General features: G+C 36.1%; 2 protein-coding genes across 8 annotated transcripts in view; one reads left to right on the top strand and one right to left on the bottom strand.

Moving 5' to 3' along the window:
• LRRN3 (leucine rich repeat neuronal 3) overlaps window positions 1–15092 on the bottom strand; it is a 33582-nt gene extending 18490 nt beyond the window's left edge. For both annotated transcript variants that reach the window (XM_062609555.1, XM_062609556.1), the window contains exon 1: window positions 14499–15092. The gene's annotated coding sequence lies outside the window, so the exon portion shown is untranslated. The remainder of the gene's footprint in view (window positions 1–14498) is intronic.
• Window positions 1–21641, top strand: part of IMMP2L (inner mitochondrial membrane peptidase subunit 2) — a 453769-nt gene that overhangs the window by 209938 nt on the left and 222190 nt on the right. The window lies entirely within an intron of this gene.

Here is a 21641-nt window from a genome sequence, read left to right as displayed (position 1 = left end):
TCCATTCTTTGTAACTTTTACAAAATCCCCATCCCTGGTAACTGCAGAAAAAAATCTGTCTGGGCTTGTTTTCTTCTGTTGAGCTGTTCTTCAGCTTTTTTATTCTTCACTAAGGTATCTGATGATGCAGAAGAAATCAGCAGATCCAAGTAAAATAGGTAGAGCAGCATTTCCTGGTTAGACCTTGTGAAAATAGCTAGGGGGAAGAATATTCAAACATACATGGTTATTTAAATCCAAGGACTTTTAATTATTTTATTATTCTGTTTAAAGTACAAATTTAGAAATATTTTTATTACCTGAATGAGCTCAATCATGTATTTAGAAGGAGGAGTTAGGATCAAATCAAGTCTTTTCCTCTATTCCATCCCAAAAAAATTTCATGTAGAAACCAAAAAAAAAATGCACTGGGAGATGGCAAAAAAGATTAAGATTACTTGCTTGACCATTAAACTATAAATTATGAGTCCTGGCTTGATGCCTGTGCTGGCATCTTGGAAGAAGATGGGTCTCTAGGACCAAGGCTGTGGATCTCAAGTGCACAGAGAGGCTTCATTCCAGATTTCAAAAGCAAAAAGAGTTTTCCTTAAGGTGTGTTCATTGAGATCTAACTTCAGTTTGCTCCCTTTTTAGCATGCTGGTGGTTTTGTACTACTATTGCAAGACATCTGTTCATAAATTGTATAGGACCTAGGCCTATAACAAAGAGTTCACTTCGTTTGGGGAGTAGGGAAGATAATAAATGATTAACTGTGAAATGCTTTAATTCTTACTTTGAACTAAGCCTTAACCTTTGAACAGAGGATAGGAACTGGAAATCTACCTTCTGATTATGCTTTGGAAGGTTATATTCCTACATCATTATCGAAGCTTTGAAAGTTTTACTTGTTTGGCATAGGAGTTTACAAGAACTGTAATAAAAAGAGAATGCAGAAAATTACTGCCAGGTTGGACAGAGTATATATTTTTCTTTCTACAACTCTTAAATTGTGTTTTTAATTTGCACATAAGGTGATAAAGAAAATAAGACTGCAAAAAGATACATGTAAAATATACACAACTACTCTTTTGTTTAATATGCACTCTTAAAACATTGAGCAAATTCAGGTGCATGTTGTAACACATAGTTTCTAATTCTCTGTGGAGCTGAGAGATCCTGATAAAAGTGCACAATATTATTTTTTTATAGGGTTCTCTGTATCTCAGAAATAAACTGAGTAATGTGGCAGTTGCTAGGGTAACCATTTTTTGCATTTTGTAGAAAAAGTCCAAGAATAAAACACATGTAAATCGGCAGTGTGGAAATTAGTATCATATACAGTTTCATATTCTCAATTTGTTCCATACGGTTTTCCTCTATAATGTTTACATAACAATGAATTAGATCTGCTTCAGCTTTTACCTCAAATCTCCCATACACTTGTATTTTGCATGGCTAAGGAAGTCGTTTAAGCCTTCAGCTACTACGGTTAAATTGGTTTTTGCCCTGTCAAACTATATACATTTATTGTCAATAAGATATAGCTGCAATTGCTGTAAGTGCTTATCATGTAAACTATATACATTTATTGTCAATAAGATATAGCTGCGATTGCTGTAAGTGCTTATCGTGTTTGCTGGGTGTGATTACTGGGTAATGTAAGCAGAAATTAAATAAAATTTTTAAAGTTGTCCTTTGCACTTAAATGTGACTTCCTGTAATTGCCGAAATTCCATTAAGCATCTATTTTGAATATGAGTGTATTTCTGAAAAGCCAGCAGCATTGGACACAAGTCCAATTTAGGGCCTGAACGGGAGCTCTTCTTAGGACAAACGTTTTTGTGCTTGTTTTGGAAAAAGTTTGGTAATAAATTTTGCAGGCTGTTGCATAATAAGAAATGCACCCATGTTATAAGAGGAAATAATTTTATGAGCTATCATTAACATTTTAATTTGAATTACATTCAAATGCGTAACCCCAGTGAATGGCAACAAGCTGATTTTGTCTAGTGAATATAAAGATTAGAGCTAAGAAATAGTCTGTAATACCATGCTGGTACTAGTAAAACTTCTTTGTACTTCATACTTCTGAGTTTAGCACATGCTCATGTTGGAATATTGATTTACAAAGTTGCTATAATACCAGTGATTAATATCAGCAATTCAGTTTATTTTTACAGAAGCTTTTTTCTTAAAAAAAAAATCAAATTATAGCTTTTACTTTAACAGAAATGCAAAGTGCCTGCACTAGATGGTTTCTAAAATGAGAAAAAGATTTTAAAGGCTTCCTGACTCTCCCTCTAAAGTTAGTACTAAGTTAATCTCATGATAATGATTTTGTGCGTGTCCAGAACTTAGAACTGAAAAGGCTGTCCTATGTTATTCACTGATAACATTAGAGCAAACATTGGAATTTAGTTCTGCAGCTTATTTCTTCCCTGATTTACACTCCATGGCTCCAGTGAAGTTGCATTTAGTTCATAACATGGTTCTAATTTTCATCCTTTGCACATTGTTGTCTTTTTTTCAAAGATTAGGACAAAAAATAGTGTTAATCATCTGTAAAAGTGTATTCTGAATTTTAGGAGACTCTGATTGACCAGTTCAAGTTTCCTAAATTACTCTTGTATAAGTAGTTGCTGAATGAACCTTGATATTGTAAGTATGAGAAACTCAGCACAAATAATGGCTTCAAACTGGCAAAATTTCTCATCAGAATCTCTCATGAGACTCTTTGCAGGTTTATATCATGTAAAAAGTGAAACGGTTTAAGTATGATCAGGATGATCAGGGGACTGGAGCACCTCCTGTATGAAGATGATAGGCTGAGAAGGTTGGGGCTGTTCAGCCTGGAGAAGAGAAGGCTGCGTGGAGACCTCATAGCAGCATTCTAGTATCTGAAGGGGGCTTATGGGGATGCTGGGAAGGGACTCTTCATTAGGGACAGTAGTGACAGGACAAGGGGTAACGGGTTAAAACTTAAACAGGGGAAGTTTAGATTGGATATAAGGAGGAAATTCTTTCCTGTTAGGGTGGTGAGGCACTGGAATAGGTTGCCCAGGGAGTTTGTGAATGCTCCATCCCTGGCAGTGTTCAAGACCCAGGTGGACGAAGCCTTGGGTGAGATGGTTTAGTGTGAGGTGTCCCTGCCCATGGCAGGGGGGTTGGAACTAGATGATCTTAAGCTCCTTTCCAACCCTAACTATTCCATGATTCTATGATTATATATTCACTACATGAAGGAAAATACCACTCTAAGAAGTGAAAGCCAAAGTTTAGAGCTTATTATAAAGTGGTTATTATGCTAATTCTAATTTATGATTGCTAATGCTGTCTTTTCAAGATTGTATATAAAATTGTAGTATATTCAGCCTCGGATCTGTGGAATACACTGAACACCTGGCTGCGCAGAAATACACAGATTACAAATTAAGATGGTAATGTTTCAGGGAATTGTTCTCTCCTACTAGAAAATAGTTGTTTTCTGTTATCTGAATAAATATAGTGTGTTATTTTAAAAAATGTAAACAAGATAGGAAGGCATTTAAACAATTTTTAGTATCCTGCTGGGATGTGGTCAAATTACCCTTCTCTTTGTAAGTAACAGCAAAGGAAATACTGCCTCCTGACTAAATGAAGTTTTATTTCCTTTATAGCTGCTAGCAGTCTGTCAGGCTGTCTACCTTCTCAAAATTTTCAACTCCATAACAGTGGCTCAGAGACTAAACTCACAGTATATAGCAAGGCAGATTGGACGGTGCCTTTCACCTCCAGCCACATCTTAATGCCTCTTATCCAGTGCAGTCATGCAAAGAAATCTAACTAGGATCCGTTGAGAACAGCGATGCTATAGATTGCCATCTAAGACAGTGTTAGTAAAGGAATGAGCCCCTCTACTGATAGGATCATAGCATCTTGGGATGGTCAGTTTGGAAGGGACCTCAGGAAGTTGCTAGTTAAACTTCCTGCTTGAAGCAAAGTCAGCTGTTATGTCAGACCAGCTTATGGAAGGTAAAATCAAGCTTTGGAGTTTCTTACTATTTGCTGTGTAGGATTTATAAATCTTGTCCTTTGATCATCCCATTTCACATATATCTTGCTTGGTTTTGGTCCATGTAGATTCAGTACTGTACTTCGATGTGCCAAGCAGAGTTTATTATTAAACAATATTAACACAAATTCTTTGTTTTTTTTAATGGAAGTGAACATTTTCCTCAGCCTCGAGTATTGATTATTCTTTACCACTTCTATTTAAATATCTGCATTTCAGTTAATGATAGATGACTTCCACAAAATTTACTCAGGCTTTTTGAAAGTTTGACTGACCTCTACATGAGAGATTAGCAGATTTATGCCACAACTTTTATATGCTTACCGTTGAGTAGCTGTAGACAGATAGTCTACAATCTCAACATAACTATTATAATTTCCCTGCCATATTTTTGTCAGGCATATATAAGTGTGTTACATGACAATTTATTTATTTTTTTCTTTTTAATGTTTTCTATATCTTTGTGCTGTTGCTAGGGCTGATATAAAGACATGCCAACACAAAACTTTATTTGAAGAACTGACATATAAACCAAATTTTATCCTTTTTTGTGAACTTTTGGTAAACCGCAGAGATTGTCAGAGCATTGATGAAGACTAACACTTGAAAACCAGAAAGTTTATGGGTTTTGCAACCCTTAAAAGAAGAAAAGGTATTTCAGTTTGGAACAGAAGGACAGGAGCTGTGTTGGCATAACTCAGTGTATGCCAACTCCAAGTACATGGCTCTTTACTTCAACTGAGATGACCAAAGACCCTAAATGTACTGGAGAATTTGAAAAGTGTATGGGTAATTTATAATTTCAGCAAGTAATATTTGAAATTGTATGCAATTTTAGTTTTCTATTCTAGTTAGAGTTTATGGTTAGGTGACGAGTACTGAAGGAAATATTTAAATGTCTAAAAAAGGCACCTGGATCTGTATTGCATTGAGAAGCCTCTAAAGGCAGTGGGATCACTTTTGCTGCTACTAATGACCAGAATAGGAATACATTTTTGATGTCCATTCTGTTTTGACAAAGCTTTTACTTTACTGTTTCATTTGTGAAGTATGAGGAGTATGTCAAGTAGCCATAGAATCATAGAATCATGGAATTATAGAAACATAGAATTAACTATGTTGAAAAAGACCTTTAGATCATCAAGTCCCGCCTTTACCCCAGGACTGCCAAGTCTGCCACTAAACCATGTCACTAAGGGCATCTACACATGAAAAAAGTGTTTACTACAGACAAGTGAAATATAAATAGGAAGAAAAAGCTACAGTGAGGACCATGTGTTTACATTAAAAAAAAAAAAAAAGCTTGAGTTATATTTCAAGGTAAGGCACAGATTAAGGGAACATATTAAAGAGGTTTACTTCTCCTCATCAAGAATGATGGTCTGCTATTCATTGTTTTTTAATATTATGGTCCTCACACAGGCAAACAAGAATGTGCAGTAGTTGCCAAATATTTGGCAACATTCTGCTTAATTAAATTCCATTTGAACAGAATGGAACACTAGGTTTTTTTCCAGTGTCTTTCTGAGTGTAGTACTTGAAAAACTACCTACCCAACTTTTCTAGGCAGTAAATACTGTGCTTTCAAGGCTTTGTAACTGGCTAGATAGACTTCCTTTTATCAGAAATCTTGCTTTTCAGAAAGTTTTGGCTCTCTATCTGGTTGTTTTAGATAAAGAGGCAATCATAACATGTAACGTAACATATATAATAATTAGGCTTCTTCAGAAAAAAAACTCTTGAGATATTTCTGTCTTTTATTTCATGGCATGATTGGAAATGAAGAAACATGATGAATTTTGTATTTCTAGATAGAAAAATAAAAACATTAAAAAGCAAAGAGAAAAAGCATTTACAAATCCCTTCTGCATCTGTTGACATCAATGGCAATTTGGCCATTTACTACAAATGGAAGTAAAATTACACTCAAAGGTGGCAATTCTAAGGACCATCTGTGAAAGGATTCTGGATTGTTCTATCTAGTATGGAAATTTTAATGGTAGTAGTTTCGTTTGTTTGGTTTTAGTTGATAGTTCTCTTATAATTACTTTTATACAGAACTCTGTTAAAACAGTGTTAATGGGAAAGTGGAAACAAACAGAATTAACAAAAATCAAGAAGAAATAAAAGATAACAATTTCACTTGAGGCTTCCGCAATAGTTTTGGTCTTGCTTTTTTTACTAAGGTAAATCACCAGCAACACACAGTATCACTAGCTCTACAAGTATGGGAGAGGGCAGTTTATGATTTAGTATCTGTGGCTAATGAGGCAAAATTATAGATACTGCAAGTTGTAGTTAATCAAATTTTCTTTGATTTATATCTTAAAGTTGTTCTAATATAACTTTTGCATGTTTTTTGTGTAGTTAGCAGTAACAGAATGTGTGCTATAAAATGAAAGTGTGCCTGTTACAGAATGAAAACTGGTATTTGGTTTTATTATACTTTAAAATCATGGAAGCAGCAGTGTGAACAAAAATGCATTGGCTCTTCTGACTGCTGTTGAGACAGAGCAGAGGTGAGAATATAGTCCAAGTATACTAGGACTTCTTCTGAACCATGAGTTCTTGATAGCAGGTTTAGGTATGAAAATGTACTTTTTTACGGATAACACCATTGAAGAGGTAAGTGCGTTGTATTAAAATTACTCTATGCACTAATATCTAAGGAGATTCTTCCTATCAGATTGAATATAGTGTTTGTATGATGTGTATCCAAAAATGCAAATTATTCTTGTGTCTGTGGATGTGAAAAATGTAGGACTATTGCTGCGCAGTTCCACAGATGACTGACTGTTCTTTCTGCCAAAGAAAGATAGAGTTCAGCAGCTCAGCTGCTGCTCTTGGAATTCAGGATACATTTCCTTATGTGTTTTTGGCATTTGGAGTTTAGAGTCTAACCCTAGAATAATTCACTGAATATCCTTTTTTTTCTTTTATTGCGCAATAAAAATGAAATGACCAAAAATGTGTTTGTTTGACACAATATTGCTGACTAGATAATCTATATCAAAGCAAAATTCAGTAGAACATTTTACCTGAATTATCCATGCTGGGTGAAATTTCTGTTCAGACAAATATTTCTAAGTTTACAGATCTTTATATTTGCAATTACTTCATTTTTTCTTCTCTCACCTCATAAGGACATCTCTATATATACTGCTATAACAGTAATGAATCATTTAATTTCTCTCAAGTGCTGTAGGGTTTTGTATTTGGTTTTACCAGCAAGTAACTGGCCAAGCAAATTAAAATGAAATAAGTACTGAAATTACTATATTCTGAAAGAGGAATGAAACAGGTGCTGTACAGTCTTAGCTGCCTTTTTTGAAAGTAACACAGTGTGTCTTGTGTAAAAAGAACTATGTATTCAAAAAGATGTAATTCACTGAATATATCTGTGATAAAATTGTGGTGTTCTGCTTAAAGGATAACCTAAGTAACTCTGTTTTGTTATAAACTGGTATTAAATGGGAGTTGAGTAGATAATGTCCCTCAAGCTATAGCGGTAATGAAGGACCACTCGACTGTAATTTTATTTTGCATACCAAAAGGCTTTTTTTATTTCTTTAGAATTTAATAAAAGAAAACATTATACTTTATAAATTCATCCTATTGTTTTTGAAACATACATTTTCAGTGGAGAAGGAGGAAGAATTTTTAAAGCACTCTCTAATTTCTGTATGGGACACATAAAAATGTGCAGTTTATGCAGTTTATATTTGGAGAGATATAAATTTGATGGATGGACCACTCAGTGGATAAAGAACTGGCTGGATGGCTGCACGTAGAGTTGTGGTCAACAGCTCAATGTCCAACTGGAGACCAGTAACGAGTGGTCTCCTTCAGGGATCGGTGTTGGGACCGGTCTTGTTTAACATCTTCATCACTGACATGGACAGTGGGATTGAGTGCCCCCTCAGCAAGTTTGCCGATGATACCAAGCTGTGTGGTTCAGTTGATACGCTGGAGGGAAGGAATGCCATCCAGAGGGACCTTGACACTGGTGGGCTGATGCCATCCTCATGAAGTTCAACAAAGCCAAGTGCAAGGTCCTACACATGGGTCAGAGCAATCCCAGGCACAGCTACAGGTTGGGCAAAGAAGAGATTCAGAGCAGCCCTGCGGAGAAGGACTTGGGGGGCTATTGGTCGATGAATAAATGAGCATGAGCCGGCTTCAGTGTATGCTCACAGCTCAGAAACCAGCCATATCCTGGGCTGCATCAAAAGGAGTGTGACCAGCAGGTCAAAGGAGGTGATCCTGCCCCTCTACACTGCTCTCATGAGACCTCACCTGGAGTATTGTGCGCAGTTCTGGTGTCCTCAACATAAAAAGGACATGGTATTGTTGGAACAAGTCCAGAGGAGGGCCATGAGGATGATCAGCAGGCTGGAGCACCTCCCGTATGAAGACAGGCTGAGAAAGTTGGGGCTGTTCATCTGAAAAAGAGAAGGCTGCTTGGAGACCTCCTAGCAGCCTTCCAGTATCTGAAGGGGGCCTACAAGGTTGATGGGGAGGGACTCTTCATTAGGGACTGTAGTAACAGGACAGACTTAAACAGGGGAAGTTCAGGTTAGATCTAAGAAAGAATTTCTTTCCTGTTAGGATGGTGAGGCACTGGAATAGGTTGCCCAGGGAAGTTGTGAATGCTCCATCCTTGGCGGTGTTCAAGGCCAGGCTGGACAGAGCCTTGGGTGCCATGGTTTAGTGTGAGGTGTCCCTGCCCATGGCAGGGAGGTTGGAACTAGATGATCTTAAGGTCCTTTCCAACCCTATTTTATGATTCCACGATTGTATGTTGTGTAGTGGATTTGGAACTCTTGTTACACAGGGGAGAGGTTTTTATGGAAAGCTCAGCCCCCATATGAGCCTTTCCTGGAGCAGGCTCTCCTGCCTTTCTGCTTTTTCTTGAGTCTTTTAACATGGAGCCAGCTGGTGTGGGGAGCTCAGCAGGTGATGATGCATTTGATGGAAACACTGTGAATTAGCTCAGTGTTAAGTGTCATCTACAAAAAATTGCTAAAACTTGACATAATCTCTAGGGAAAGCTGTTTTCCAGAATGGAGAGGAAGTTCAGGGTCTTGAGAGAACTTGCAAACAAGAATGAGCTTGGGGTTGAAGAAACTAATGTCACTAGTCCTTTGATTTACAGCTACCATGACACTTGCTGAGATCTTTGAGCAAAGTCTCTGTTTACGCATAAAAATTATTCCTGCCAAGATGAACAATTTTATTAGGACTTTAGGTACAGAATAAATCACATAAATAGGATATAAATAGTGACACATATATATCTACTTTTTCAGCAGAGATGTGCCACTATTGTAAAGCAGGAGTTGGAGACTTTATGTTTATTCTTATTCAGGGAACAAGTTAAACATTTGCGCATATAAAGTGTCTCCCAAGTCAGGGATATCTTTCTCATGCTGTCAAATGAGGATGCCTTTTTGCTTTAGCACCATGATGACAAAGCTAACCAACCCAATTATCAGCTATCATTTCTCTAACCTCTCAAGACCCCACTGGAAAGGCCCTAGTAATGTCTGACCGTCACACTACTTTTCTAAATACTATCCAGAATGATGGCAGTTCTATGGTGATTTTAAAATTGTCTCAGCGCACAACTTTGCTCTTTGTTATATGTTCTATTACCTGATGTTTACTCTGGTTTATTATTCTGTAATTTATTCAACAAGTAATTTCTGAAATTGTCTGATTCCCTAGACATAGAATTGTTTAAAAAAAAAGTCCTTTTTATTCTTTTTTTTTTTTTTCTCATACTGGTAGCTGGATGTCTGGGGACTTTTTGGTACAGCTAAGCTTAAGATTTTTACCTTTCTTATACCAAATGTTTTAGAGACTTTAAACTATTTCCTGGCAGAGTTGTTATTAGCATGACAAGAACCCTGTAGTTAAAAGACTCTTGGGGTAATACTAATAATCAGTAGATACTTAAAAAAATGCTCCCTGTAGCATTTAATTAATCTTTGCAGTGTTTACCTCTAAATACAGATGCTTATGCAGGAAAGGAAACTGCTAAATGGTTTCTTTTGTGCCAGTGTTCTCAAAAAGCATTTCAGAGTTTGACTGGGAGTTGAGAGCAGAAAAAGCAAAAATTCTTTTCTGCTCTAATTCAGAGGTCAGTAGAGTTAAGCTACCATTAAATTTGGGGCAGATATTTTAATGAATTCCAGAAATACAGATGAATAGACATAATGGGAATACAGATGTCTTATTTCCTTTGAATTAGAGCATTGCTGCTTGTGGCCAAGCAGTTAAAGCAAATAGGCAAGCTGAAATAGATTAAATCTTTTGTGAAGAAGAAATATTTCTAAACAAAGAATAATTGTTTCAAAGATATGATGTATAAATTTGTGTTTATGTAATTCAACTTTCCCTTCATTTTAATGACTTTGCATTTGTTTGTGCTGTGCAGAAAACCATTAAGGTTTGGGAATGCTATGGGTAAGAGCTTATCTGTAGTTTACTCTTCCAAGCAGTTTGCAAATTAAAGCTATGAAAGCATACTAGAAGTGAATGAGCATAATAAATATAATCCTATTTGTCAAATGATATTTTCTTTGGCTCATATGACTACAACATGTCTTTAAATACTGAGAGAAGAAAATGTGCACATATGATTATAGAATCCCAGGTTGGAAGGGACTTCCAGGATCATCTGGTCCAACCTTTCTTGGCAAAGCATGTCCTAGACCAGATGGCCCAGCACCCTGTCCAGCTGAATGGTTGACTATCTTTTTTTTTTCTCTTTGCTATTATTTTTATTATGGTTGATTATTATACAGTATCATCTTACATTTATAAAGAACAGGGAGATCCTTTTGGCTGAGTGTAATTGGATCAAGCAAAGTTGTGAAAGTTGTTTGTATTTCATCTGCATAAAAATGCTGTTTCGCGCCTGGTGGCATACTCAGCTATTCCAAACAGAACCCAAAGTAGAATTATCTTATTGACATCCATTGTATATTTCTCTGGTGCAGAGGAGTGTAGCTCCATGTGCTGTGCTAATAAAACTTTATCAGTTCAGGTTAGCTGAGATTTATTGTGGAAACATTGATGACATCATTTGTAGATTTTGTGTATAACACTGAAGGTCATGCTGTTTGCTTATATGAAGTTTTTGGCATCAAGAATATTAAGGAAAGTTCTGTATGAATGTCATTTCACAATAACAACATTTAACAGTTTGTGGACTGGTCAGTCAAATAAGTAAAAGACACTAATTATTTTTTTACAGTTACATGAGAGTTGTAATGAGGATTATTGATTTTTCTCTTAATACTAATGTGTCTAATGACCTTTCTAATGACATCTGTCACTACTATTTATTTTCTAATTCTACTGGCATTTTCCCTTCTGTAAAAAAAAGGATTTTAATTGCTTGTGTTTTGTAAGGATGAAAATTAATATTCTTTTTTTTAGAGTAGTGTAAGGGCTTGAAGACTTCTGTTAAAAAGAAATAAAAATTTTAGAAGCTGTGCATTTTTTGATCTTCAGAAAGCTTTAGAATCTCTTTGTGGTTTTTTGGTCTTCAGAAAATAGTTCCTTGAGTTCTATGTGTGAGAAATTAGTTTTCCACTGTCAGTTTTTGCTAGTTGATGTTAAGTAGGGTTTGTGGACTTTAAAGTGGAAGAGTTTGCTAAGGTAGTTTATGATAATGTTTCTCAAGAGTTTTGTTTTTCTTCAGCTTTTAATGGTACTATCTGAAAGAAGGCTATTTGAATTAAGGAAAAGGTTGATGTACCATAACTCACTAAAAGCGGGTTTAATTGTTTCTCTATGGTGACTTTTCTTTCAGAAGTGAGATAGAGCTTGTTTTGAAAAGCTCTGTTTTCTACTGCTTATCTTCTTCTATTGCTTTAGGAGTTCTAAAATGTGGCTATTAAACCTCAACCATTTAAAGTTAGAGTGGTTGTTGCCAAACAGCAAAGCTTTTGGTTTGCTTGTAGAATCTATTAATACAATAAAGATTAGGGGTAAGAGTCAATGAAAATGGCTTCAACACTGCTAACTGGTTTGCTTTTACTTGCAAAAGTGGTTTTGTCCTCTACTGTTCGATGGACAAATGATCACAAGTGATTTGCAGGATGTATTTTCGTAAGCTGCTCATTCTTGATCAGTTAACAAAGATTATAGGTTATATTTTTTATCTGTGTTAGAGACAGCACTGTTGCCTGCTTGATCTGGTCTCATTCTGGTGCAAGAGAGGAATACTCACCCACTTCTGGGTACTCCAAACGGGCATGCTGTGATGTCATGCTCAGATGTACCACCCTGAAAGGCGGTACTTTGGGGTTGCCATAACAACATCAGCCAGTCATTGTCTGACACTACAACATTATTGCAGGAGCTTTGAGGTAGTATTAACCAAAATACGATCACCATACATTTTGACTGCTTTGCTGGTTAAGAATGTCTATGCTGTGTACTCAGATGATGCATATTTGATCTGAGCATGTATGACTGGAATGACCACATTTTTCTGAAACTCTTTGGAATAACTGCATAATATTTTAAAGTACTGCATTAAAGTATATGTGGTAAAACCTGATATAAAGTTACTAATAGTTGCTTAATTTTTACATTACAAATAAGTAAGGATAAAGATTCAGAAAAGCTGAGCATGTGCCGTGGTATACAGAAAAAAGTTTCATCTGAGTAGTCCTTTGCATATAACATGAAGAGCTGAGAATCAGGTTTTCTCTCTTCTTATTGTAGAAAATAAAAAATCTAACGCAGTAGCTTGAGTTTCTTGTTTTAACAACTAAAATGCACATGCAATGTGTGTGAGAACAGGATATTTAATTAATTGAACAAGAGGTTATGGTTCACATAGTAAAATAAGCCAGCTTGCTCAAAACGGATTTCATAGACAATCTGAATTAGAGGAAGCAAGCTTGCCAATAGCAGGAGCTAATGCTTCAATACCTTTCATTTTGTACTCTGAAAAGGAAACCTCTTCTTAAGCTCATTCATTTTCCAGAGGGAATAATGAATGCTGTGGTGTATTGTCAGAGCTACTTTATTGTCACCATTTACAAAGGTCACCTGAATTAATTGACTTCTTACCATACATATTGTTAAACTACCCATTGCCTGACATTTATGGAAAGGTGGCAGGCTTACAGCCATTGGCTATCTGTTGATGGTTGTTTCACAGTGTTTGTTTCCCAAAACATACTAATTCTAAAATTACAAGCAAATAATTGCTTTGCTGCAAAGGAACAGATCTCTAAGGGGTACAGGAGTGAGGGGGAGGAAGAAGAGTAGGGGAAATAATCTAAATACTGAGCTGTTTTTAGTATAGAAATAGTACTCTAAAAAGGAAACAAAAGCATGCAGGAAGATGCAGGTTGTATGTTTTCACTTTGAAGCATGCATTAGATGGCTAACCTGTCTTTTCATGGTGTAAAGTAAAATTTCTCTCTCTGGCATTCTCTGATGCATGAATCACAGATCCATGCTGATGGACTTTACTGAATGTGTTTTCATCTGAAGGGATACTGAGGTACTCTCATACTGCATGAAGGAAATGACATACACATGCATAAACACAAACACATTAGGCAAGAGTAGTGCTAGTATGGAATTTTTGGTTGCATAGATTGGTTAAATCGAAAATTACTGTCTTTTTTCTAGCACCCTACATTTACTGCCCCCTCCATCCCCCTATGTTGGTTTCATCTCTTTCTGAACAGCAGTGCTGGGCAAAAACTCCAACTAGACACATGAAAACAAAGACATGGAAAGCAAAGACAAACAGTTCTGAGCCTTCCTATACTAAAACAGGCAAAGCTTTTATAGTGATGGATTTGAACAGTCTCCTTAGATTAAAATATACTTTAGAGGCACCCTGCTGTGATCCTGTTAATTACCAGAGAAGATTAGAACTCTTCTGCTTAATGCGATCCTTTTTACCAAACGCGTCAGTTCGAGCTGCATCGGTAATCAGGCATTCACACTGTCCCTTCTGACTGGAAAAGGGATGTTTTTAAGCAAAGTCATTTGCCACAATCCTTAAGATGTAGCCTGGCAGAAATTCAATAACTGTTTGTGATATGCTCATTCAGCCTTGCTGCTCAGTGGTCTTTAGGTCCTGACATAAACAGCATTCCCCTTAATCCTAGCACTGGAGAGAAGAAAGGAGGCTGTCCTGTATCTTGTTTTATTGGTTTCAAAACACAGAGCAACTATGTAATTTAATTTTGCATCTGAAACATCAGGGGAAACGTTCTCCATTTATAATTCTTTTATTCTTTGATGTTCTTTCAAGCTAAAAAATGCACAACTCTGGCACTCTTGCAAGAATATTCAGATTATCTCTAATTTGCATTTCCATTCAGAAAGTTAAATGTGAAAATAATAAAATAACTACAAAAAGAATAAAAGGGAAAGAGTTTACATGTTAAGATAAAAGACAGGATAAAATTGAAAATAACTTACCCTGTAATTGGAGTAGTTTCAGAGCTGGAGGAGTTCTTGCATATCAGTAATTTTGATTCCTTAGTTCAGGTAGCCACATACTTGTATTAAAGCCAGAGTCTGAATAAATATGCATACATGTGTGTGAGAGAGTCAGCGTGCATGCGTGTGTCTAACAGTATATAATACAAAGATGTATCTATTGATATCCTACACCATGAGAGACTCTCTGTGCTGCCAGCTGAGATCCCTTATGTTTGCCAGAGCGCTGTTGCTGCCTGGCTGGGCTGAGGCTTGCGATCCAGAGGAGAGAGAGAGGGGGAGAGAAAGAGAGATGCTTGCTAGCTGTTCCTATTTCTCCTTGTTTCCATGGTGGTTAGCGGTGCATCGTTCACCCACTCGATTGTCACACTGACATGGTGCTGCCTTCTCAGCGGTCATTAATAACTGAGCCCCTTCCACTCCCCAGAGAGGAGCCAATGCTTTGGCGTGCCCAGATGCCACGTAGTACACGCGGCTGCGCCAGCCTGGTTGGCCGTGGGAAGCTGTCTGTTACGTGACACTGCTGCTTTGGGTACGGATACACGAAACAAGCCTTTGCATGCTTCCAGATATCTCTTCCGATTTGTGGGAGTTACAGGGCATGCATTGTGTTTGTACAGAACAGCTCGGGAGGTTTTACCCCCCCCTTTTTTAAGGCTGCATAAGGATGTTATCTGTGCTCGCAACAACTTATTAGAGATCACTGAAGTTCTGCAAAGGCTGCTGTAGTTCAGAGGATACTGAATGTTGAAACCATTCAGGAAAAATGTCTTGTGCTTCCTGCCCCCTGTTTTGGTGCATTTTTTTTTTTCTTTTATTCTTAAGAAAGTTATTTTTCATACTACTCCTTTTCCAGATTTTATCAAATATTAAATTTTATTTTTTATGTTTATCGGTGGAAAGTAAGAGTGATATTATATCTCCCAGACAAATAAAAATTTAGAATAAATTGAGGAAGGAACTTGGTCAAATAAAATCAGTTTATTTCAGTTTCTGTGTACTTGACTGCTTTATGGCCATCTAATTATATAAACAATAAGCTGCACAGATTTCCTTCTCCCTTTCTTTCTCTTTTCTCCCTTTGTGCCATACTCTTTGCTGAAGAATACCCCCCCCCCGCATTTATCCTGTATCTGTGAACAAAAGGCATACAAAATATGAAGGTTTTAGAAACTGTAAAATAATCTATGATTTTTTTTTTTTCTCAGTTCAAGGGAACTATACACTGAAATGCATCATCCCTTCTTCCAGATATGCAAAACAATAAATGAAATGGATGCACTTAGGAAAGGTTTTTTTTTAATCATATGTAATGTTTTATATAAAGGAATTTTCTTTGTAATATAAGATGAAGAATAGTGAAATACAAAGTGTTGGCTCTCAACAGGTCAAAAGGAAGAAAATGTTAGATATCTTGCATGAATTCAGTACTCCAGCCCTGACTGAGGCAGGCCACCCTCTAGTGGATTAAAGTGAGATGTGGTTCTTCACACTCATCTGCTTTGTTTGAAGAAAGGCTCACAGTCCTGGCTAATAACAGTATAAAAAAAATTTCTGAAGATTAGCAAACAATGTAAATTAATGTAGTTTTTGCAACAGCAATAGCACCAGAATTCTATTATAAAATCGTTGTGATTTTATGAATACTGTATATAATTTCAATTCACTTCGAGACTGAGATTGTGGACTGCATTATTTTTGTTTTTTCTTCTGTAAGAAAATGATTTTACACTTCATAAAATCACTTATTATGAAAAGCGAATTAAAATAATGCAATTTGGATAAATTTCAGTTTGTTATAACTGCTTAGGGCAAGTCCTGCCTGACTCATTGATACTTATATTGTTGTGGCTGTAAAAAAGCATTTTTTTTTCTTTCTGCCTTAAATATATGAATGCTACATTTAAACTAAGTGCAGGGAACAATATTTAAATGTTTTAAAGTTGTCTGCTGTTCAGTTTTCATACAACTGAGTAGGACTACCTCAACCTGGTTGATTCTATGATTCTATATATAAAATAATGGCATTTAAGTGATGGATTGCAAATACATAAAATAGTCTAGGGTAGGAGGAAGGCCAAGTGCCCATGCATTTTCTCCCATTCTCTTATTATGGACATCACATATTTTTTTCTAATGTGAGTTAAGGAGATATAACAAAAACAGTTGGGGCAACCCATCTTTGGTTACCTTTCAGGTTTTCTTCCCTGGGGCTGGGACAGGGAACCATCAAGCCAGAAAGAAGATGTCACATCACCTTTCTGTAGCCTCAGGGCTCACTGGTAAAACCTTGTCTCTTCTTTGCCCCCAGGAGGCGGCTCTTGGAGCCTCTGCTGTTACTTTATATTCACCACCATGAGCTGCAAATAAAAACCATTTTAATTTCCTAAAGTGAACCTGTGAATCTTCCCTGCTGCACAACACAACAGCCCATGTTCGATGGGACAATGTTTGGGATGTGTTTAAGATGCACAACCCAAAGCCAGAAAAGTAAGACTTCTTGCCATACTGGCCCCCGCAAGAATAATGGAAGTCCTTCCTGATCTCAGCCATGTAGTTAGCCACACCTATCCCAAACGAATGATGTAAATGTGTGCTACAGGTGTGGGACAGGGGTGAAAGAAAAATCCAAAAAGTCTGGGCAAAATTCAAAATATGAAAATGTTCTGTTAAAGCCAACTAAATACTGCTATTTCTCTTATCTCGAGCAGTGGTGAAAAAGAAGATCCGGGGAAAAGGGAATCAGCAGGGACTGCCATTACCCTACATGAAAGCGTTCTTGTATTTTTCTCCTAACCTCATGTACTTACTGTCATTCAATCAATACCTGGCTTTCTGGTTAACATGAGAATCATGCAAAAATGTATTCAGTGATTTGACATGTGAAATTAAGATTACAGAAGTGGTTCATTTGGGTTGATTGGTATGGACTGTGTAATTAGAGGACTAAATAATTAAATCAGCTAAAGTATACTTGTAAAAAGAAACTGAGTTCTTATGTTAGACTATATATGCAATTAAAGTACCTCCTTGATAGGCATACATTTACATATTAGTTGAAATGTTATTATATCATAATAAAGTTCAGTTGTGAAATAATTGAATTTTTTAATTTAGCAAATGCTAAAGAATAATTTTTTTCAAACTATCTGCAGGAGAAAAATATCTTTTATAACCAATACAATTATGATGATTAAGGTTCATTAAGTTATTTTCCTGCTGATTTAACTATGATGCTTGGTGATTTTAAAATAGCAATGTAATCTATTCTACCAGAACTACATATATAGCTTATTAGATTACAGGATAGGAAAAAAATATCTCAGACTGGTGGAGAGATGGTGAAAGTAATGTAGGCTAACTCCAGGTATTTATTTAGCGTACATTTTATCTGATTACTGAATACACATGGAAATAAACTAAGTAATTATTTGTCTGTAATGGACAATTAATGTGATGCACAAAAACCTCAGTTATTAAAATACAGTGATTCTATGTCTGTATTTTTCTTAAAATCAGAAGAGGATTTCAAAACCTTTTCCTTTTTTCATTACATAGAAAGGTGGAGCATCCTTGGGCTTTAATATCTTGTAGGCTTGTGGTTCAGGAAATTAATGGTGACCATTTCTAGTGTTTTTAGACTCTGAGAACACAGCTGTGTTTAAAATGCAGCAAGTATAATTAAAAACTGCAATAAATACTATGCAGTTATAGTAAAAAAACCCACAGGTATTTGATTTAAATTCTAATATGACACACTTTATATCCTAAATTGACAATTAAAAAAAAATTCTTTTTCCTTGCATCTTCATACAAATTATATCCAAGTGTAAAAGAGCTGACACTTTTTGTATAGCTTTATCACTTCTGACTATATGTACCCCTATCTTGGTTTCTGAGGCACCATAACTACAAGGAAGAGGGCTGAGTGGTGACTCCTCTCACTTTCTTCTTGTAGCCTTTAGAGTGAAAAAGAGAGGAGCTGGTGTTTGACAGATTAATTCTCACCAGTTCTGCAAATCATACCCTTGGTGTAGCTTCAGTATGAGGTGTGGGGACATATTGCTTTCTGAATGAAGGTCCAGAACTACTTAGATTCAAAGACATCTGTCTTGTGGCTTCATCAGTTATTGACTTATTAATTATAGGCAGTTATTACTGCATGATTTGCCTGGAAGAGGGAAAAAAGTGCCATCACTTCATGTAATCCCATTCTGCCAGCATTTGCAGTACAGTGCAGTTAACCTGATGCTGTCGTGCATTTTTAGATATTATGGCCACTAACTATTGACATTTTCCTAAAGGCTGTGCTTCTATGCAGACAAGAGCTAACTTTTATTAATGTGTCTCTCTCTGAAATTGAATTTTTATTTTCAGTTATAAGCAAAAGCTACATTTCTAGGCCTAGCTTTTCCCTTACTGAAGATAAGAGGCTTGCTGCCAACAAGGAGTTCAAGTGTCTAAATACAGTTGTACTTCATAATGAAAAGCATTATGCTCAGGGTACTTAACCTGCTACCAACTTTGTTTTACCAGATCTCAAAGTTAATGTTGATAGGATAGAGATAAAGCAGATGGAAACTCATCTAGGCCATGAACCTGTAAAGAGTTTCATATAAGGGAAATTTCACGTCTACACAAAGCACCAGTTATTCATTAAAAGATATGTAGGTAGTATGTGCAATATGACTTGGCAAAATCCGTAACTGCATAGTAAAAATTCATCGAGTACCTGCAAATTCAGTCATGTCTGATGGGGGTGAATAAAAGCAGTGGTGATGAGTCAATGCTTTTCTTGGTGATCAAGGGGATTTTGCATATTCCACCAAATTTGCCTATTCATGCAGAAACTCTGTTCTGTGAGACAAAAAGGACAAGATCCCAGACAAGAGCAATATTTTTTTCCTCATTATAGGTCCCAGAGCTATAGTCAGCCTTCCTCAGGAATCACCTGAGGTCTGAAAAATCTTAACGTGTTTTATACCTGATGGGTCCAACTCAGAGTGATACCTGAGTTCTTCTAATTTACATCCCTGGCTCTATTTTAATAGGTAAAAATCTCTGGCATACCAGCTGAAGGCTGGAAGTGAGTCACACATAGCAACCACAACCTCACTATGCCGCCTGGGAATCTTAATGAAGACAGAGTAGTGAAAAGCAGCTAGAGAATCCTTATGTGCAGCTGGATTAGGTAGATGAAATATGGGACATGTTAGGTAGATGAAACATGGATTTGTAAAGAGGTTTTCAAGCTCAGTGTACGTATTCCTTTTTAAAACTGATTTCATCTCAGTTTTACTTGTGGTGACATCTCAGTTTTTGTAACCCACAGTGATTGTATATAACTTATTGAGATCTTCTCAGTGGTAGATACTTAAGACCGAGATGGATGTGTTGGTGTAAACTGCTTATTTCTCATAGTGCATAAGATATACCCAGTGCATGAGATATACCTTTTAGTGTATTGGCTTTTGAGCTAATCTGTATGTGAGGTTGATGAAGGAAATGGTGACAGTAATGATTTGAATATAAAGCCTAGAATTTTCATCCTTCCTGTGACTTGTAATTCTCATGGGTGTTGGCAAATCTTGAACTTTCTGTCGTTATAGAAGACTCTCCTTTTCTTGCTCATACCTGTTTTTCTTTCTATAGAGAATTAACTGTTTGGGATTTTTTTTTTATCTGAAACAGGTTTACACCCTTTCTGTTACCATTGGGAAGTGTTGCAAATAGTCAGTGAAAAAAAACCTTCTCCCACTAAAAGATTTTTCAATTTGGTCACTTTCCCTAAATGCCACATGTATTTTTTTTTAAGTATATATGGCAAACCTCTGTGCATTTCTCAATAATTCAGGTCCTAAATTCAGACTTGATTTTCCTACCTTTTTTTTGATGAAACTAAAAAAAACACTATCTTCTTTTATATTTTATTGTGATTTAATGTTAAAATAGATGGGCAATAATAGCAATCCTATATAATTTCATTTTCATAACTATTTGCACAAAAGCTATATTGCAGATTTAGGAATCTGTACAACCAGAGTGACCTAACTAAATGTTAGAGCTATAACTTCATTTTGGTTTTAGTTACTTTTACTCTAAGAGAAGTATTGGAGTAATTTCTCCATGGCATCAGTAGAATGAAGTTATCTTGGTGGTGACAAGGAACAGCAAGGATATGTTCATTGTGTGTTCAGAATATGGTTACCTAATGATAGTTTAAATGAAATACATTAAACTGTTGGAGTGTAATGGGTACCAAATTAAAGTTTTCAGTATTTTAGTTCCACAATTTCTTTTATTTTTTCAACTTGAAGATCTAAAATATTAATGAAAAGATCACTGTAACATACAACAACCTTACTGAATAAAAACCAGTTTAATTAGGATTGCAGTAAATGTGTCCTGTGTAATTTGCCAAAAACTATGGTTGCACATTAGGTATTTTTCTTTAAATGTAAAGTTATCTTTACATTAATAAGTTGAGGGTAGAAAGGATCATGTGCATAATGACTTACTGGAGGAGGGGCTGTTTCAGATGCTTTCACATATTTTCCATTACTAAGGAAGCCACTTATTTTGTCTGTGCATGTTTTGAATAGATCTCTCATTTGAAGTCTGGTGCTCAGACACTAAGGATTGAATTATAGGACTGAGAAAGAGGCAAAGGAAACAAAAGAGACATAAACCCACTTCATCTTTAAAGAATACGGTGTATGAGTACTGTATTACATGTTTATGAAAATGTGCACACCTGTTTATATTTGAGGGATGCATATATGTGCATTTTGATTGTTTTGTTCCTACTAAAACCAAGATGAAAGTATTAATAACTAAAACAGGAGAAAGAGCTGTTGTTTTGTCCTGCATTTTGCATGCCTGTATTCTAAAGGTATTTGAGGAAGCTAGTGTACCATTAGGTAAAAAATGTTAGTTCTGATTTTCATTTGCTGAGATGAAAAATGGTAATAGATTGAAGTTGAAGGAAGTGCCTATCCAATGATAATCGCTAAAACAAGGCTGCAATGATGGCTATGCATTCAACAGTTAGTCAAACCTTTGCTTGGAAAGTGAGTCTATTTTGGCAAAATTTCTTGGTTAAGCTTAAGACACAGCTGCAAA

This window comes from Pezoporus occidentalis, unplaced genomic scaffold, assembly GCF_034315485.1.
Source record: "Pezoporus occidentalis ecotype Australia unplaced genomic scaffold, CSIRO_AGI_Poc_V1 ctg14, whole genome shotgun sequence".
In the NCBI taxonomy this organism is placed as follows: Eukaryota; Metazoa; Chordata; class Aves; order Psittaciformes; family Psittacidae; genus Pezoporus; species Pezoporus occidentalis.
The sequence above is the reverse complement of the archived record's forward strand: the minus strand, read 5'-3'. Positions and strand labels throughout refer to the sequence as shown.